We start from the raw sequence: 19405 nt of genomic DNA on the forward strand, positions 1-19405 counted from the left end.
CGAAATTGAGTTTTGTGGTTGGCCATCTTAATGAGGTTTCTTCGAGACAAAAATATTTACAGAGTTAGCATGGAAAGATCCTTGGTCCAGTGGAATTTCACGAATTATGTTCTTGTGCTTTAGAAGCTACAAAAAAATAAGAATTAAATGACTGAATTTGTAGACATATTGTGTTGTCTGACTTTAACTGAAGTTTAGTCCAGTTAATGACAAGGCAAACAAAAATAACATCTTTGCTACAGTGTATAGCAAATCAGAGAAATTAGAGAAACAGTCACATTTCGGAAACACATCCATCAAGTTGAAGACTTCAAATCATCCATATGTATTTCAAATGAAAAGGTACACTGTACACAAGTTATTGTACATTGTCAAGGAGAGCAATCAGCTCTACAGCGATACAACAGTTGTCCAACTCCAAATTTACAAAATTTGATATTCCTAGGCCAAGTCTACTCTATTAGGAAGCATGGAGTCTTCTCCAAAGGTTTCCTCGGCAGTTGTTTTGTTGCAGTGGTGTACTTGAGGGTCTTTGTCCAGCGGAGCGTGGCTGCTGCACGAGTATGTGGCGTCCCGTTCTCTCTTTGTTCACTAGTCCCTCACGGTCGTGGATTTGACAATTTCTCCTTGAAGTCTGCCACAAGCTTTTATACATGAAGCTGCTCCAAGATAGTAAAGGACATGCACAGAATGTGAGTTTGGTCATGTACTTGAGACATAGAGAAAAATCATTGGAATTATGTATACTATAAGCATGAAAGGTTCAAATAAACAAATACAATAACCAGACACGAGGCATTGAACATTTCACCTTATGCTTCCTCTGTTTATTCTATCATGTAGTCGAGTTACAGAACCAGAACTCGTGTTCACTGCCCAACAAATAAATACGGAGCACATCTCATACAAGATAACTGAATCATTCGGATTGTTTTCTATTTGTTTCGTTCAAAATCCGAGTAAATTTTAAGGTTGTCTTTTGTATAAGAAAAAACTTTCATTGGACAATGAACGGCATTGTGGCAGCGTGGTCCAGATTCAGTGTTGTAATTTGGTGGTCTGCATTGGTGAATCACTATGCATGATTTCCTGAATCAACTGCTATCTAATTAAGGCTCTGCTCAAGAAAAAAATTACTGCTATCTATGGCTGTCTTATACACTCTGAATTGCTAATTTCAGTATCAATGCAAGCGCAGCAGGAGTCACCACTGGATAAGCAATTGAAGGACAAATTTCAGTGTTGACTGTTGAGTGCCATAATGAATCAGGACATTGCACCAAACGATATCAGCCCATGTTATGTACAGAATCACCAATGGAATCGGCAGTTTGTAAACCACAATTCACTATCTAACAACCGTACCAACCTTGGAACAGCACATATACTTGAATAAGATCATTTTTTATAAGATTTGTTGTCAATTGGGGTGCTTAGGGAGGGGGATTACCAGTTATGGGCGAGATGCAGTAGGTGCCCGTGGTGGAGGGAGAGGCCGCCGCCTGAGGCGGAGAAGGAGGGGGCGAGCGGCGCGTCCTGTCCTCCATCGTGGCGCACGAGGCGGCGGGGCAGGGGACTCCGGCGGCGGACCTTGGAGCCGGCGACTGGCAGAGAAAGGAAAGGGATGCCCTGAGCCGACTCGGCTGCGTGGGCCTCCACCTCCGCTGGCCTCGTCTCGTCAAGGAGCCGGGATCACATGTAGTTTGGAGCCGAGCTTTCGTTTCGGAGCCGAGAGAAGCCACGAACGGAGCGGAGGAGCAGATATCGTCAGATGAGTAGGTGGGACACGTGATAGCATCTGAGAGAGGGTATGCACGAGATGGAGTTTGCAACCGGTATGCACAGAATTTTTGGCTAGCTGGCTTCCTCATGTCGCCTCCCTTAGCTTCAGCTACAACTTCTCCGGTGCCGGCGTCCTCGCCAGCGCCGACCTCAAGTACATGAACGACTCCGCCCCCGCCCTCAACCGGATCGACCTGACCAACCACTCAAGGAAGTGGAGCACCGGCCGCGTAGCCCACGGGCAGGCGGTGCGTCTCTGGGACGACAGCGCAGGCAAGGTCGCCAGCTTCACCACCAACTTCGCCTTCGCCATCAAGCCCGCCAGCGATAACAGCGCGGCAAGTAGAATTATTTTCTCATGACATGCATGCCGTTCGTACGTTTACCAGTGGCTGCTTGCGCTACAGAGAGGTGATGGCATGGCGTTCTTCGTGGGGCCTTACCCGCCGAGCATGCCCACGGACGCGACGGGCGGGTACCTCGCGCTGTTCAACAACCGCGACAACCCGGCCAACACCGGCTTCCCGCCGACCGTCGGCGTGGAGTTCGACACGTTCAGGAACTTCGGCTGGGACCCCACCGACACCAACTGCCACATCGGCGTCAACGTCAACAGCATCAGGTCCATGGAATACACGGCGCTGCCGGACGGCATCTTTAACGGGTTCATGTCGGCGAAGGTGAGCTACGACGCTCAAACGGCCACGCTCTCGGCCACTCTGCGGTTCGACGACTCGCCAGGGCAGATCACATACGCGGTCAGCGCAAACGTAGATCTGCGGAAAGCCGGTCTGCCGCAGGACGCGGCGGTTGGGTTCTCGGCGTCCATCGCGGACTTGATCGAGCAGCATCAGATTCTTTCATGGTCGTTCGACTCCACTATGTCCGGTAGGTGCCTTCGCTTGTGTTTACCTATGTTCAGCTTTTTTTATATGGAAAAAAGAAGAGGCTATGTTCAACTTCTTTACCGACTTAGGAATCATCTGAGAATATGTAAATGATAGTTAATTTGGGCAGCTCTGACAGAAACCCTTACCTCTCCTTCACCTTAGGCTGATCATAGTGGGGAGTATCATATACTCGTATCATGCATATGATACTAGTATATGATACTACCTCCGTGGTGCATATTAACATAAAATAGTATCATAGATGATCATATTTATTGTCATGCACGACACAAAGCAGCATAGCATTTAACATGATACGGTGTCTACCTATGTTACTCGAACTCTCTCTCTCTCTTCATTAATTGTGTGTCACATAAGCATGCTAGTCCCAAGTGCATGTTACCGGTGATGTTACCTCCACTATGGCCAGCCTTATAAGAAAAGTGCCAAAATAATGAAGAGTGAGCAAAAACAGACGCGGATTCTTGGAACATGGTGCTAGGCACACCCTGTATAACATTTTAATTTTAAAAAGTAAAAAAATGTTAGTTTTTTCATAAAAGACCATGAAAGTCATTTCTTCTTGAAACTTTATGCGAGCGTATAACACTAGGCAATATTCATTAAAAGAAGTTTCAGAATTGTTTGACCTTTTTATATTTAAAAACAAAATCCGATTAGGGTGCGCCTAGACCAAGGTTCATTTGGGTATTTTCGGAACAAAGCAAACTATTTTTTTTTCTACGGTCCCTTCTATTGCCATTGTTATCAAAGTTATCCTAAAATCAACCCTCTAAATTTATATACAGAGAATAACAGAATATGCAACGCTCTCTATATACTTTTTGGTGCCGGGAAATTTCGTTCCTACCCAAGCACTTGCGCTCATAACTGTCCGTATCACCCTCGCCACTCTCATACGGCCGCAGCCTCATCCCCCTTCCCGCGCTCCAGCCATTATTCCCCACGCCCCGTCGCCATTCCCTCGGCTCCACCACCGCTCCCACAACCCCCATCATAGAACCCCGCCTCCTCACATTCGCACTGCAACCACGTCCCTCTGTCATTCTACAGAGATCGCGGGTAGGGGTGTCTGCTTTGCATGTCGATGCTTCTCGACGCTGGAGGGGACCTCCTCGCCCGCTCCCTTCCCAGGCACCCCGTCCAACAGGCGCAACCTCCGCTTCGCGCAACGCTGGCGGGGTGTTTGAAAATATGTTGAACACCACAGACTCCGAAGACACCATTAATTGGTACAATATCACGAACCCAGGGGACTAGGGCATTGCTCAGACTGGAGTGGAGAGAATGATCTATGCGTCCATAGAAACCTCCGATCACCTAGGTCAACGCCATGGGCGTAGCTGAAGAGGAGAGCATGCTCTAGGCTGCCACGTGCACTTCTAAGGCCTCCTAGGCGGTCGTAGCCAAAGAGGAGAGGGTTCTCAAGGCGGTCATGGATTCTTCTGCCACTAGGGCCGAGTGGGAGGCCTGGAGAAGGGGTGTCTAGTCTTCCTTCATTGTCGTTATGGAGATATCTTCGCACTCCACCTCTAATGACCACGATAACGGCCACGAGCCTTGTTATGTCGTTAGACTGCACCATCTTTGCCTTATAATATATGTTTATGTCGCATCTGGAACTTACCTATGTTTAATTATCCTTTTGTGAAGCATTTGGCCCTTATCTAATGTTTAGTTTTATGTAGTATCATGCATTACCTTAAGTATGTTCTGTTTGAATTTGCATTTGGAAGTTTGAAAATTATGCATTTGAAATGCTGCTAAATTGTGTGGTGTGGAAACATAAAAGTTTGAAACATATTTGTGTGAATTTGCTGAAATAAAGTTCTTTTACACACATATTAAGAGAAATAGAATAGAAAAATATTATAAAGGTAGCTGTTTTCAGGGAATCTGAAGTAACACGGCTCTCCGAAACCTTAAAAAAGGCTCTAGCTTTAAAGTCATTTTTAAGGCTCGTCATTTAGGGAATCTGCTAGAGTTGCTCTTTGCCATGTACACAACATTAGCTCTGGTGCTTTTGTTCTGCTCTTTTTGAGGCAGCCTATTACTATTTTTTTTCTATTATTGTAGCACAAAAATTGCCAATTACCTAAATGATAAGGGCAATTGCACAATAAAAGGTGTAATCACAGCACAAAACAGAAATGTAATTGCATAAAAAGTGCAATTTCAGAAACAAAAAATATTGCACAAAATGTAAGTGATATGCTTGACAAACAAATATAACTCCAAATTAATAGAATTGTATAGGTAACGAAAATACACAATCAAAAGCCTTGCAAATAACAAATACCAAACATAAAATTATATAACATGTAACAAAAATGAATAATCAACCCCGTGCAAATTCGAATAGAAAACCATAATTTTTATAGTTAACAGAGACAAATGATCAAATTCCTTTCCAAACAGAAACTAAAAAAGTAAATTTTATTGCTCAATCAATTGAGATTTACATTATTTTGTGTTTGAGCTATAATTTTTTCAGTTCATGTTCAACTCCAAAATAATATTTTTCCAAACAACAACCAAATTTCGATTTTTGCTTCGAACGCGACCATAAGCGTACAGTGAGAGTCATATGAAAGCAAACATAAAAAAGAAAGTGGGTTTTTTAGCACACGTGCAGGTGAACCCCTTATTTGGACCATCAAGTTCTTTAAGATCCATGCTCTCTCTAGAACATTTTACCTTAGAACTTTATGGGTCAATGATCACACAAGTACTACCATGTGCAGAAAATATTTCAGCTTTTTTGGGTGCAAGCATAAATTTCTCGATTTATAAATTTAGAATAAAATTTATTATTTTAGAAATTTCTGTTGCGTCAAAAATATGAAGCAATTTCTACACATGGGAGGATTTATGTGATGTTGACCTACAAAGTTTCAAGTCCAAATGTTTTTTATTTGGGAGAAACAAAAAAAGTATTTTGGAAACGAACTTTGATGCAAAATTAGTTGGTATAGATAAGAGGTGCACCTACACGCGTACTCAACTACAACTTTCGTTAGGTAGTTACTCTCTTTTTTTTGTGCAACTCCATAGTTTCATACTCCAGAGTATTACTGATTTAAAGTGCAAATTAGATGATCTTTTTAGAGCATCTTCAGCCGTTGGCCCCCCCAGGACGCATAAAAATCGCCCCCTGGGGGCGAGCCGGCGATTCGTTCGGCGCTAGGGGCGGTTTTATACCCAGACGTCGCCCCCAGCTCGCCCTCAGGCGCCGATGTTGGCCCACTTTTGAAGCCCCATTTCGGCGAAAAGGACCCATATGAGCGAGAATAGGCCCATATTCGGCGTGGTTCACCGTGGCTCGGCGTTCAATTATCAACATAAATATATTTTTTAACACATATTTCATCACAGAAAAATCAAATACTTCAACAAAATATTACAATAACAAATAGTTCAATACAAATTATATAGTTCAACAAATAAAAACTCATGTTTCATCACATGTCGTGCCCGGCGTCGCCCTTGAGCCTCCATAGGTGCTCTATCAGATCTTACTGCAGTTGATGATGCACCTGTGGGTCTCGGATCTCCTGATGCATACTGAGGTAGGCAGTCCAGGTTGCCGGTAGCTGGTGATCAACTTGGGCAAAAGGACCCTGCCTGTGGTATGGTTCGGTGTCAAACACTGGCTCTTTCTGCTCGCTCTCAATGATCATGTTGTGCAAGATGACACAGCAGGTCATGATCTCCCACATTTGATCTTTCGACCAGGTCTGAACGGGGTACCGGACAACAGCAAATCGAGATTGGAGCACACCAAATGCCCGCTCGACATCCTTCCTGCAAGCCTCCTGAATCTTCGCAAACCAGGCTTTCTTGCCTCCAGGCACAGGGTTTTTGATGGTCTTCACAAATGTCGACCATCTCGGATAGATGCCATCAGCTAGATAGTACCCCTTGTTGTAGTGTCGCCCATTGATCTTGAAGTTCACCGGAGGAGAATGACCTTCAACAAGCTTGGCAAAGACAGGAGACCATTGCAGCACGTTGATGTCATTGTGAGTTCCTGGCATACCAAAGAAGGAGTGCCAAATCCAGAGGTCCTGTGTGGCCACCGCCTCAAGTACCACACTGCAACCGCCTTTGGCACCTTTGTACATCCCCTGCCAAGCAAATGGGCAATTCTTCCATTTCCAATGCATACAATCGATGCTTCCAAGCATCCCAGGAAATCCTCTTGCTGCATTCTGTGCTAGGATCCGAGCAGTGTCTTCCGCATTGGGTGTTCTCAAGTATTGCGGTCCAAACACTGCCATCACTGCCCGACAGAACTTGTAGAAACACTCTATGCTGGTGGACTCGGCCATGCACCCATAGTCGTCCTGTGAGTCACCGGGAGCTCCGTATGCAAGCGTCCTCATCGCTGTCGTGCATTTCTAGATCGAGGTGAATCCAAGTTTGCCGGTGCAATCCATCTTGCATTTGAAGTAGCTGTCGAACTCCCGGTTGGAATTCACAATCCTGAGGAAAAGCTTTCTGCTCATCCGATAACGGCGCCGAAATGTTTTGTCGCCGTGAAGTGGAGCATCAGCGAAGTAGTCGGAGTAGAGCATGCAGTAGCCTTCGAGACGATGCCGGTTCTTTGCTTTCACCTCCCTGGCGCCGAGCCACCTCGCCGCGGCTTTTCGTTGCGTGCTAGCAGCTGGGCGAGGGCGGCGAGCACCATGAGATGCTCTTCTTCCTGGACGTCGGCCTCGGCTTCCTCCTCCAGCAGCGCGGCGAGCACTTCCTCGTCATCCGAGTCCATCGCCGAGGCAGGCAAATCGCCGAACACCTTGCGCCCAGTGGGCGTGCACCCGCCGCTAAACTGCCCCTCCGAGGCCGGAAACGCCCAACTGCTGTCGGGGGCTGCCGCGGCGAACCTCTGCTATTTTTCCGGCGTGGAATGGCTATCTACCGGCTATCTACCGGTGAAGGGCGGCAGGCGGCGCTGGGATATAGCTAGTGGCGGCCGAGAGCACGGGGGGTGGGAGGCGAGTCGGGGAAGAAAATCTTGACTTTTCACCTGACGGCGTGGGCCAGCCGCGCTTTTCCCTTGCGCCGGAGCCCCCAAGCGCCCCCAGCGCGCCGGGTTCGGCCTGCAGCCACCGGGCGGAAAAAAGGGCCGAACTGGCGCTTTCCGTCGTCCTGGGGGCGCGACTGGGGCTTTTTTTGGCGCTGGCGCCGAAAAAGTCGCCTGGGGGGGCCTGTTGGGGGCGCGGCTGGAGATGCTCTTATGTGGCTTATAGTTTTATGATACATTAGAGCATCTCCAGCCGGCCCCCCAAGACACCCCCAAGAGGCCTTTTTTGGCGCCGGTGGTTAAAAATCATTCCAGTCACAGCCCCAACATCTCATTTTTTGCCGGATTAACCCAAAAACTCAGCCGGCGACCGCAGGTGAAACCCAGCCCACCGGGAGTCACTTGGGGGCGGAGAGAGAAGACTTTACATGCAATTGGCCCACAGTCAGCCTCCCACCCCCTCTCTCTCCTTCTTTTTTCCAGGTCCCACCCTCACGTGCTCGCCTTCCCTCTCTCCACGACGCGCCTGCCTTCCCGCCTGCTCGACGTGCTTCCCCTGCGTGTTGTGGCCGCCCTCGACGGAGCAGAGTGGAGCTCGTGGCCAGGCGTGGACGGGGAGAGGGCGATGGCCTCCGGGGAGGCCACGAGCAACTCCGAGGCCGGGCGGGGCGGAGCATGGCCGGCGAGTTCACGGCCGGGCGAAGCGTGGCAGGGCGGAGTGACTACAGCAAGAGCTGGCGTGCTCTGGGTCGCGTCCCGGCTCCCCGTGGCCTCCCGCAAGTACAAGCTGGTGCGGGGGCTCATGGAGCTGGTGCGGCCGAGAAGCTCGCAGCCGAGCTCCTGTGGCTCGGGCAGAAGTGGCCGGCAGCAGAGCGGGTCGCGGCCGGCAGGGCATGCCTAGGCTAGCGGGGCGCACGAGGAGTGGTGGGGCATCTTCACGCCGGACTAGTGCTCCGGGATCAACCGCTTCATCGCGCTCTTCGTCGTGCTGCTGCTCTCCTTCCACCACGTCGCGCCATCGTCGTGTCGCTGCACTCCATGCTCCAGCACCACGCCGCGCCCCAGCAACCTCACCAACACCGGCCGGACAGGCGCAGGGCGCGCAGTCGTAGCCGAGGGTGCGGTCCGACCGCCTCGCGGAGCTGCTCAGGGCGGAGCCGTCCGAGTGCGGCGACGACGAGGGCGAGGCGGACGCGGTCGTGCGTGGCCGGGCATGGTGCACTACGGGCAGCAGTAGCCTCGACGGGTTGGCCAAGTGTGTGACGAGGAGGAGTCCGTTGACGTGCTGTGGAGCCGGAGAGCACGTAGCGGGAGCGGCCGGCGTGGTGCGCCTCGAGGTGGAGCCGGGAGGAGGCCGCGGCAGCCAGCCATCGCCGTGCGTGACGAGATGCAGTCTGCGCGGCGCGGGGAGAACGTTGGCGGCGGCGCCGGGGGGTGCGCCGAGCTCGAGCAGCGCGTCGCCGGCAGCGGAAGACGAAGACGCGGCCGAGGGAGTCGCCCGGTCGACTGGGATCGCCGCCGACGAGCTCGAGCTCGCGTGGCCCGGCAGTGCCCACAACATGTTTGTTGTAATGACAAAGTGAAAAAGAAAAAATAAGACACAACCTGGGGGGCACAACGGCTGGAAATTTTTTGCACCCAAAGACAAAGTTAGCGCCGGGGCCTCCCCAGGAGGCCGAAAAAACGCCTCCTGGGGGCACAACGGCTGGAGATGCTCTTATGTGACTAGGTTTGGGTATGAGATCATACATGCAAGAAATGTGGATGGAATACATTCATAAATGTGGTATTGTAGATGTTGATATTTTATTCTATAAATCTTGGTCAGACATACACACGTTTGACTTTCACGAAAATTGATAACCTTATATTCTGCAATTGAGGGAGTAGTTGGATTTAAAGCTAAAAAATTAAATGTAACAAAATGTTTTATTGTTGAGTTGTTGTTGTAAGTTCACAATGCACTACGTGACTATTTATTTTTTGAAACAAGGCAAAAGACTTGCCACATGAAATTTATTAACTTGGTATGTTTATTGATAGATTCAAAGACGAAAAACAGAGGTCTAATTGCCGGGCTAGTATCCGTTGGTATCTTCGTATTGCTCGTCATAGCCTCATGGCTCGGCTACCGCAATTGTCTGAAAAGGAAGGGTATAGCATCTAGAGGTGCAAAGACCCCTCTTGACCAAGACATGGACAACGAGTTTGAGAAGGGGGTGGGGCCTCGGAGATTCAGGTACAACGAGCTGTCGCGGGCCACTCGGGGATTCTCCGACGAGGAGAAGCTAGGCGAGGGTGGCTTCGGGGCAATATACCGAGGGTTCTTGCAAGACCAGGGGCTGCATGTGGCCATCAAGAGAGTTTCCAAGACGTCGAGTCAGGGGAGGAGAGAATACATCGCAGAAGTGACCATCATCGGTCGGTTACGGCATCGCAACCTTGTCCAGCTTGTCGGGTGGTGCCACAAAGCCGACGAGCTCTTGCTCGTCTACAAGCTTATGACGAACGGCAGCCTCGATGCCCATCTCTACAATTCCACGGAAGTCCTAACATGGGCAACCAGGTACCATGAATTTGAGTGTATTTTTTCAATTGTTTCTAAGTCTCACCTGATGGTTTATGATGCAACATGAAGTTAAGAGATGTGGAATTTTGAGCAGTTGTGTAGATGTCGACCTAAAGTTACAAAAAAAGGTTTTATTTACCATCTGCTTTAGACATATTAAATAAATCAAGATGAATTCTCGGTGAACAGATATTATTTACACTTCAAGGTCACAGAGTATATTTTTGGTATTTGTCTTGTGGATTTTTTCTAAAAAAGGAGGTTCAAACCCTCATTTTTCTGGTGACATGTACAGGTACCAGATCATACTTGGCATGGGGTCTGCTCTGACATACCTGCACCAGGAGTGGGAGCAGTGCGTGGTGCACAGGGACATCAAGCCGAGCAACGTGATGCTTGACTCATCGTTCAACGCCAAGCTGGGAGACTTCGGGCTCGCGCGCCTCGTCAACCACAGCAGCGGCGCTCACACCACGACGACGTTGGCCGGCACCAAGGGCTACATGGACCCGGCGTACGCGGTGACCATCCGGGCTAGCGCGCAGACCGACGTCTACAGCTTTGGGGTCGTCCTCCTGGAGATCGCCTGTGGCCGGAGGCCCGTCGACCCGCAGGAGGAGGAGAGCAAGGTCCTGCTCGTCGAGTGGGTCTGGGGGCTGTACGGGAGAGATGCGCTCCTCGACGCGGCGGACGCGCGGCTGGACGGCGACATGGACGAGCGCGAGATGGAGTGCGCGCTGGTCACGGGCCTCTGGTGCGTCCACCCGGACTACGGCTTCCGGCCGTCCATCCGACAGGCCATGAGCGTGCTCCAGTTCGAGGCGCCGCTTCCGGAACTCCCCCCGAGAGGCCGGTGGCAGTGTACGCGCCGCCTCACGGAGGGTACAGATCGAGCTACACGTTGTCGACTGTATAAGACTTAGGGTTTTGGAAAACTGCACGACACCCGTTAAGGATGTGGCTATCTCATATATATAAGGGGTACACCAAGGTGTACGATACAATATACAAGACATATACAGAAGCTATATGTAAATACAGCCTAACACCCTCCCTCAATCTTAACTATGCCCTAAAGTACAAAGTATGTTAAGATTGCGCCTGCAGCCTATAAACTGAGGTTGTGGAAGAGGCTTCGTGAAGATGTCAGCAAATTGATCTTTGGAGGAGATGAACTTGATGTGAAGTAGCTTCTGTGCAACACGTTCCCGTGCAAAATGATAGTCAACTTCTATGTGCTTTGTCCGAGCATGAAACACTGGATTAGATGAGAGATATGTAGCTCCAATGTTATCACACCAAAGGACAGGCGGCTGAGTTTGAGGAACTCCCAACTCTCTCAATAAGGACTGTACCCATATGATCTCAGTTGTAGCATTTGCAACAGCTTTATATTCTGCTTCAGTGCTACTCCTGGACACTGTAGCTTGTTTGCGAGCAGCCCAGGCGATCAAGTTAGGACCAAAGAAGACAGCATGTCCCCCCGTGGATCGCCTGTCATCTGGATTACCAGCCCAGTCAGCATCTGAAAAAGCAGAAAGCGTAGGAGACGGTGCTGGCTGAAGGAGCAAACCATATGAGGCAGTAAAGCAAACATAACGAAGAATCCGCTTCACCGCTGTCCAATGAGAAGTCCGAGGAGCATGAAGAAATTGGCACACACGATTGACTGCATATGAGATATCTGGCCGAGTGATAGTTAAGTACTGCAGGCCACCAACAACGCTACGATACTCAGTGGCGTCATCAGAGGTGAGAGGATCTCCATCAAACGCAGACAGACGATCAGTAGCAGACATAGGAGTCATGACATGTTTGCATTTAAGCATACCTGCCCGTCGCAACAGGTCCATCGAATACTTATGATGTGTGAGTGTCAAGCCAGCAGAAGAACGTGAAACTTCCAGCCCAAGGAAGTAATGCAACGTTCCTAAATCCTTTACCGCAAAATCTCCACTCAAGGAAGATATCAGACGGTCAGCAGCAGCATCCGAGGAGCTAATGAGGATAATGTCATCAACATATACTAGAAGATACATCGTCACCTGAGGTCGATGCAGAAGGAAGAGCGAGGTGTCAGGAGTAGAGGGAACAAAACCAAGTGACCGAAGAACAGAGCCCAATCTGGCATGCCAAGCACGAGGAGCCTGCTTCAACCCATAGAGCGCCTTGACCAGGCGACACAGATGATGAGGACGAGCAGGATCAACAAAACCAGGGGGCTGACGCATATAAACCTCCTCATCCAGAACACCATGAAGAAAGGCATTCTGAACATCCAGCTGACGAAGAAACCAGCCCCGAGTAACAGCCAAGGACAACAGAAGTCGAATAGTTGTTGGTTTGATCACCGGACTGAACGTATCCTCATAGTCAAGACCATACCTTTGCTTGAACCCTTTCGCCATTAATTGTGCCTTATAGCGTTCAATAGAACCATCAGCATGCTTCTTAACCTTGAAGACCCACTTGGAATCAATGACATTGACACCAGAGACCGGAGGAACAAGCTGCCAAGTACCATTTGTCAACAATGCCTGATACTCTTGCTCCATAGCTTGACGCCAATGAGGAATCCCGAGAGCAACCTGGAAGTGACGCGGTTCAGCCGAAGGGTCTTCCTTGACATGAGCAACACATGCCACAAGCCAGGCGACCGTCCCATCTTTGCGTTGCTTGGGACACACAATACCGGATCGACTGCGAGTGTGTGGTCGAAGAGGAACGGCCGTAGGTGGTGCAACCAGTGGCAACGGCCCCGGCGATGAAGAAGTATCTGACACAGCCGGTGACGATGCAGTGACGACAGGCGAGGACGAGGCCGACCCAGGCGAGGCCGACCCGGGCGACAGACTCGACTGGATGGGCGAGTCAGTCGGCTCAAGGCCAACTGAGGCGCGGCAGCCCAGCCCAGGCGAGCTCGCCGGCTCAGGAGAGGCCGGCCCAGATGGGAGCACCAGCTCGGGGGAGGCCGGCCCAGATGGAATCACCGGCTCGGGGGAGGCCGGCGCAGGGGAGACCAGCCCGGGCAAGGCCGGCCCAGGCAAAACCGACCCAGCCTCAGAAGAGGCCGGCACGGACGGAGCCGACGCTGAGGCGCCCAGTCCAGGCATGCATGGCGCATGCACAAGGCCATTCGCCACGTCGGGTGCAGTTGATGGCTCCGGCTCCTCTAGCAACTCCAGGTGAACTCCACGACCCGTTCCTGCAGCATGATTAGGCAACAACGCAGGAGAATATGCAATATCAACAAATCGAGCAGGCAGTGGAGGGGTGGATTGCAAGGAGGAGACTGGAGGTGTGGGAGTTATGGATAAAGACGAGAACGGGAATACACTCTCGTCAAACACAACATCACGCGAGATGTAGACACGGTTGGATGGAATATGAAGACACTTGTACCCTTTGTGAAGAGAGCTATACCCAAGAAATACACAAAGTTTGGACCGAAACTCGAGCTTGCGCTTATTATAAGGACGAAGATGAGGCCAGCATGCACAACCAAAAACTTTGAGAAAAGTATAATCTGGAACCTCATTAAGCAATAGTTCAAGTGGTGTTTTCATCCCAAGGAGACGTGTAGGAAGCCTATTTATAAGAAAACAGGCAGTAGAAAAAGCATCACTCCAAAAACGAAAAGGTGCTGATGCATGAGCAAGTAAGGTGAGACCGGTTTCGACAATGTGACGATGCTTACGTTCAGCCGTGCCATTCTGCTGATGTGTATGAGGACAAGACACGCGATGCGAAATCCCAAGCTTATTAAAAAAGGAATTGAGGTTGTGATATTCACCCCCCCCAATCTGACTGAACATGAATAATCTTATGCTTAAGAAGACGCTCAACATGAGCTTGAAATTGCAGGAACACATCAAACACATCGGATTTACGGTTGATAAGATAAAGCCAAGTGAACCGACTATAAGCATCAATAAAACTGACATAATAATTATGACCGCTCACAGAAGTTTGGGCATGCCCCCATACATCAGAATAAATAAGCTCAAGTGGAGTTTTGACGACACGACTCGAATTAGAAAACGAAAGCTGATGACTCTTGCCTTGTTGACAGGCATCACAGACTGTGGCAACATCTTTATTGGACACAACGGGAAGACTATGACGATGAAGAACACTACGGACTATGGGAGTGGCAGGATGGCCGAGCCGTGCATGCCAATGAGTAGGCGACACACGGACACCAGTGAGTGCTCGAGGGGCAGAAGGCAGATCAAGTGCATATAATCCATCGCGCAGGCGACCTCTAAGCAGAACGTCCCTCGTGGCCCGATCCTTGATAAAAAAATAAAAAGGATGAAACTCAGTGAAAACATTGTTATCACGAGTAAGCTGAGGAACAGACAATAGGCTACGAGTAGCAGAAGGAACTCTAAGGACATTACGAAGATGGAGAGATTTCTGTTTATGAGTTAAAAGAGAGGCCTGACCAACATGTGATATGTGCATACCTGCTCCACTGGCGGTGTGAACCTGATCATTACCACGGTATGGCTCCTGAACTGAGAGTTTGCCCATCTCGCCCGTCAAATGATTCGTAGCGCCCGTGTCCATATACCATGTTGGATCAATGGGATATGATGTAGTGTGGCCTGCTTGACGAGCAGGCTCATGAGTGGCCAAGGCAGCTTGTTTCTCGTTGCCTTTGCCATTGTTGCCGACGCCGAGGAAGTCCTGCTTGAAGCGGGGATGACAGCGGGAAGCAACATGACCTGGGATGTTGCACAGTTGACAAGGGAGCTGAACGCCACAAGAAGGGTAGGAGGCACACGAATGACCACCCCCGGTCGTGGGGAAAGGGGCTGCGGCAGGCGACCGCGGAGCCTGCAAAGTCAATGGTGCTGTTTTGCCCGCTGCAGTTGACTTGAAGGGCTTCCCTTTTCCACGAGTGGCAGCGTTGGCAGCCATGAAACTCGGATTGGTACGGCGAGACTTGATGCGCTGTTCCGTGGCAAGGAGGCAGGCGTAGAGCTCACGGGGTTCAAGTGGAGTATCACGGCCATTGATGTTCTCAGCAAGGTTATCATAGTCGTCATCCAGACCGTTCATGACGAAGGTGGTGAAGTCCTCTTTGCGAAGCGGTTGACCAATGGAGGCCAGAGTGTCTGCGAGACGCGTCATCTTGCCGAAGTAGTCGGTAATGCTGAGGTCAAGAAGCTTGGTCTCTCCCAGTTCCGTACGAAGAGTGTGAGCACGAGCCTGCTGCTGAGATGCAAAGCTAGTGTGAAGGGCAGACCACGCCTCCTGGGACGTGGCAGTGAAGAGAACCAAGGAGGACACCGCCTCGGTGAGCGACGACTGGATCGCCGAAAGTATAGCCTGATCCTGAGCCACCCACGCATGGTATGCCGGGTGATGTGGTGGAGGACACGGCAAGGAACCGTCGACGTAGCCCTCCAGATAGCGACTGCGGAGAAGTGGCAGCACCTGTGCACGCCATGACAGATAATTGTCCGTCGTCAGCTTCACTGGGATCAGATGCGCGAAGTAAAACGGCGTGCTGGCCACAGCATGATCAGCAGGAGGAGGCGCCGTGTAGTAGGTCATGTGAGATGATCCACCAGATGCAGCCATGGCCGGAGGGTAGTAGCCGCCGTAGGGCAATGGCGGCGGCGGGGCCCTGTCCGACCTAGCGTTCGCGGCGACAGGTGAAGGCGTGTAGGGCGCGTAGGGCGCCGCTGCAACAGCGGCAGGAGACGCAGCTGCGGCGGGCGCGTAGGGCGGCGCCCCGTAGTGGCCCGTTGATGAAGTAGCGGCCCCGTAGGGGCCATAGGCCGCCGATCCAGCAGGGACGGGCGCCGCCCCGTAGGGGCCTGCGGGCGGGAGTGGAGCAGCCCTGTACGGGCCGTAGGCTGCCGATCCAGCGGGAACGGGCGCCGCCCCGTAGGGGCCTGCGGGCGGGAGTGGAGCAGCCCCGTGGGGGCCGTAGGTGGCCGATCCCATCCACGGACCGGTGTACGAAGGATCCCCGGGGCCGGCGGAGGCGCGGCCGGTGACGACGGCGGTGGCTGATCCGAGGAGGCGCCTACCATCGAAGATTGGCCGGTGTAGACCGAAACCAGGGGACGCGAGGAGAGGAACGGCGACGCAGGCGCCGTGACAGAAGCCGGCGCGACGGCGGCGACGGAGTTGGGCGCGATCGCGGTGGCGGAGGCGGCGGCGGCAGCAGCAGCGGAAGACATAGGACCGGTTAGGGTTGATACCATGTAAGACTTAGGGTTTTGGGAAACTGCACGACACCCGTTAAGGGTGTGGCTATCTCATATATATAAGGGGTACACCAAGGTGTACGATACAATATACAAGATATATACAGAAGCTATATGTAAATACAGTTTAACAGACTGGGAGTTCCGGCGCCGGCGGACGCTCGTCCACAAGTGACCGGACGGCAGCGAACAGCCGTTCATTTGCCATTGCGCCCACGACGAGTCAGACCACAAGGCCGACCGCCGCGTCCACGCCTGACCAAACTCACGCCCCGGGCATGACTGGGCATGTTCAGTCCACGAACTACTCTTCCTAGCACAATACTGTCAAGGTGCGACTGTTTTACTAGGAGTTTATGTATGTATTCACAGTGCCAAAGAATGAAAAAAGTCATAGAAGTGTAATGGGCAGAGGGGAACTCTACGTATGTACCGCTACACGCCTACACGCGAGACATATGCTTCCATAGCAACCCCTCAAAAAAAATGCTCCCATATCACAACCAACCGATGCCGCCAGCCCACCGTATATGGTATGTTCCCAGTCAGACTGTCAGAGAGTCTCGTTTCAAAAAAAAAAAGTTATTTTTCTTTCTCGTTTCAAAAAAAAAAGACTGTCAGAGTGGTCTGCACGACAATGATTTGTAGCGTTTAGGATTCGTATATATTGATATGAGTGAAGGAAACGACTGATCTGATAGATCCAGCGTCTAGCAACTAGGATTAAACCTGATTCATGTAACCTTCTCAATAGTCGATACAAATCACATTCTTAGAATCCCCTTGGTCCACATGAATTTGACAATTTTGTGGCCTGGAACTTTAACCCTATGAAAAAAAAATAAAAAATTGTTCAGTATTTTATAAAAATGTTCATCGCTGTATATTATAAAAATGTTCAACATATACTACACAAATGTTTAGTGTGTATTCAAAATATGTTCATTCTATATTAAAGAATTTTTCACTGTGTATTTCAAAATTGTTCACCCTTTCTTAAAAAATAAAAAAAATAGAAATCTATATATTTCTTGAAATATGAAATATTTCTGGAAAATCAGTCATTTTTATTTTATGAACAAACTTTGGAAAAAAGGATTATTATTATTAAAAATCTGAAGAAAAACAATTAAAACATGAACAATTTTTAAAAGTCCCAATATTTTTTGTATTTCAATAAAAATTAAATAAAATAAAAATAAGGGGAAAATAAAAAAAACTTGAAAGAACAAAAAAATAACAAAAAAGCATCAGATGGTAAAACGTAAAAAACTGCAGGGAACGAACATACATCGTGCGAAAAGAACTACGGGTGTAAACTAGGCTTTGCCAACTAAAATGGGTTGGGTTGTGGTGTCGTTGCCTTGATATCTATATAATCTCTATCATCATTGTCTTGAATCTTCTGCTAAATTATAAGTCTGGGTTGGGCATAGCGGACCTAATTCCGTGTGCCTGCTTCTATGCTCGGTCTTCCAGACGCCTGGAGTCCTCCTGTTCAACGGTAAATCCTATATTGTGAGTGAACAACACTAACCACTATGCCATCCTCACGCTTGTGTATAGCTACTTGTTTTATTACATTTCTATGTATAGCAAAAGCGCCTATGTTTTCTCTTTTTTTTGGTGTTATCTTTTTATTTTCTTAAATTAGTAAAAAATTATAAGTCAATGTTTTTTAAAAATTGATGAACCTTTTCAATTATAATAAAAAAATCAAATTTGATGCACTTGTTTTCTAATTCCATGAACTTTTTTTGAAAATCAACGAACTTTTTTCATTTTTTGGTGAACTTTTTCTAAGAATCGATAATTCTTTTAAAAAAATCAATGAACTTTTCCCAAATTGATGAATGTTTTTGAAAATCGATGAAACTTTTTAAGTTTGTGGGATTTTTTCCAAATTCGATGAACTTTTTCTCAAATGTTCACGGATTATAAAATTGATTTAAAACTTTACCAATTTTCACTAATTTAAAATCTGTAATGGTTTTAAAATTGTTATGAAATGATATCACATAATTTTAATAAAATGTACACAAATTAACAGTTGCTTCAGAAATTATAAAAATGTATAAAATATTTACAATTTTAAAAGTTTGTTTATAATTTTAAATGTGTTGAAAAACTTTGTCAATTCCAATTTTTGCCAAAAAAATGCTTGGATTTAAAAAATATTTGCAAGATTTTATAAAAGTTCATGAATCTGAAAATTCTTCAAGGATTTGATAAAGTATTCACATAGTGGAACAAATGTGCCAGAATTTTTAAAAATCTTCGTGAATTAGGGAAAAAGAAGAAGAAGAAGAAAGGACCAAAAGAAAATTAAACAAGAAAAATAAATATGAAGAAAATAGGACATGAGAAAATTAAAGAGAGAGAGTAGAGCAAAAAAAAACCTAGCAGAGCCTTCCCTTTTTTTGAGTTGAGAGCAGAGCCTTCCCTAAATTGGAAGAAACACTCGGATATACCGGCCGAGTAGAGCGCGTGGGATGTGCATTTGATCGATCGCCTCCCAACACACGTTCAATAGGAAATGCAATCCGTGTATGTGCATTACTACCACATAATATAAGCGTCATGTGACGCCCGGGTAATCGGGCTACAGTAATCCCGTGTTAACGATGCCACGTCACCTCGATTATTGTTGATAATCCCACGTTAGATCGAAATAGGTTCAAATTCTAAATTTGAATTAAAGTTAAAACAATTAAAGTTTTCAAAAGTCAAAACTAATATGTTTGATGTGTTGAAAATATTCCCTAACTATTTGTCATGAAGAAACCATGTTTTTATATAAGTCCTATATTTTTAAAATGAGCTAAAACAGTAGAGAAAATAAAGAAAAAGGAAAAACAATAAAAACAGAAAACAAAACTACAAAAAAAAA

The 19405-nt window shown here is 48.4% G+C and overlaps 1 long non-coding RNA gene and 1 pseudogene across 1 annotated transcript; one reads left to right on the plus strand and one right to left on the minus strand.

The window, feature by feature from the left end:
* Positions 1-309: 309 nt before the first annotated feature.
* Positions 310-1817, minus strand: LOC119305757. The gene is made up of 2 exons (XR_005148764.1): positions 1451-1817; positions 310-659 (listed from the first exon to the last, which is right to left on the minus strand). It is a non-coding gene; the product is annotated as an uncharacterized LOC119305757 (long non-coding RNA).
* Positions 1818-1819: 2 nt separating this feature from the next.
* On the plus strand, positions 1820-16832 carry LOC119309741 (annotated as a pseudogene).
* The last annotated feature ends 2573 nt before the right edge of the window (positions 16833-19405 follow it).

The sequence above is a fragment of the Triticum dicoccoides genome, chromosome 5B (assembly GCF_002162155.2).
Source record: "Triticum dicoccoides isolate Atlit2015 ecotype Zavitan chromosome 5B, WEW_v2.0, whole genome shotgun sequence".
Taxonomy (NCBI): Eukaryota; Viridiplantae; Streptophyta; class Magnoliopsida; order Poales; family Poaceae; genus Triticum; species Triticum dicoccoides.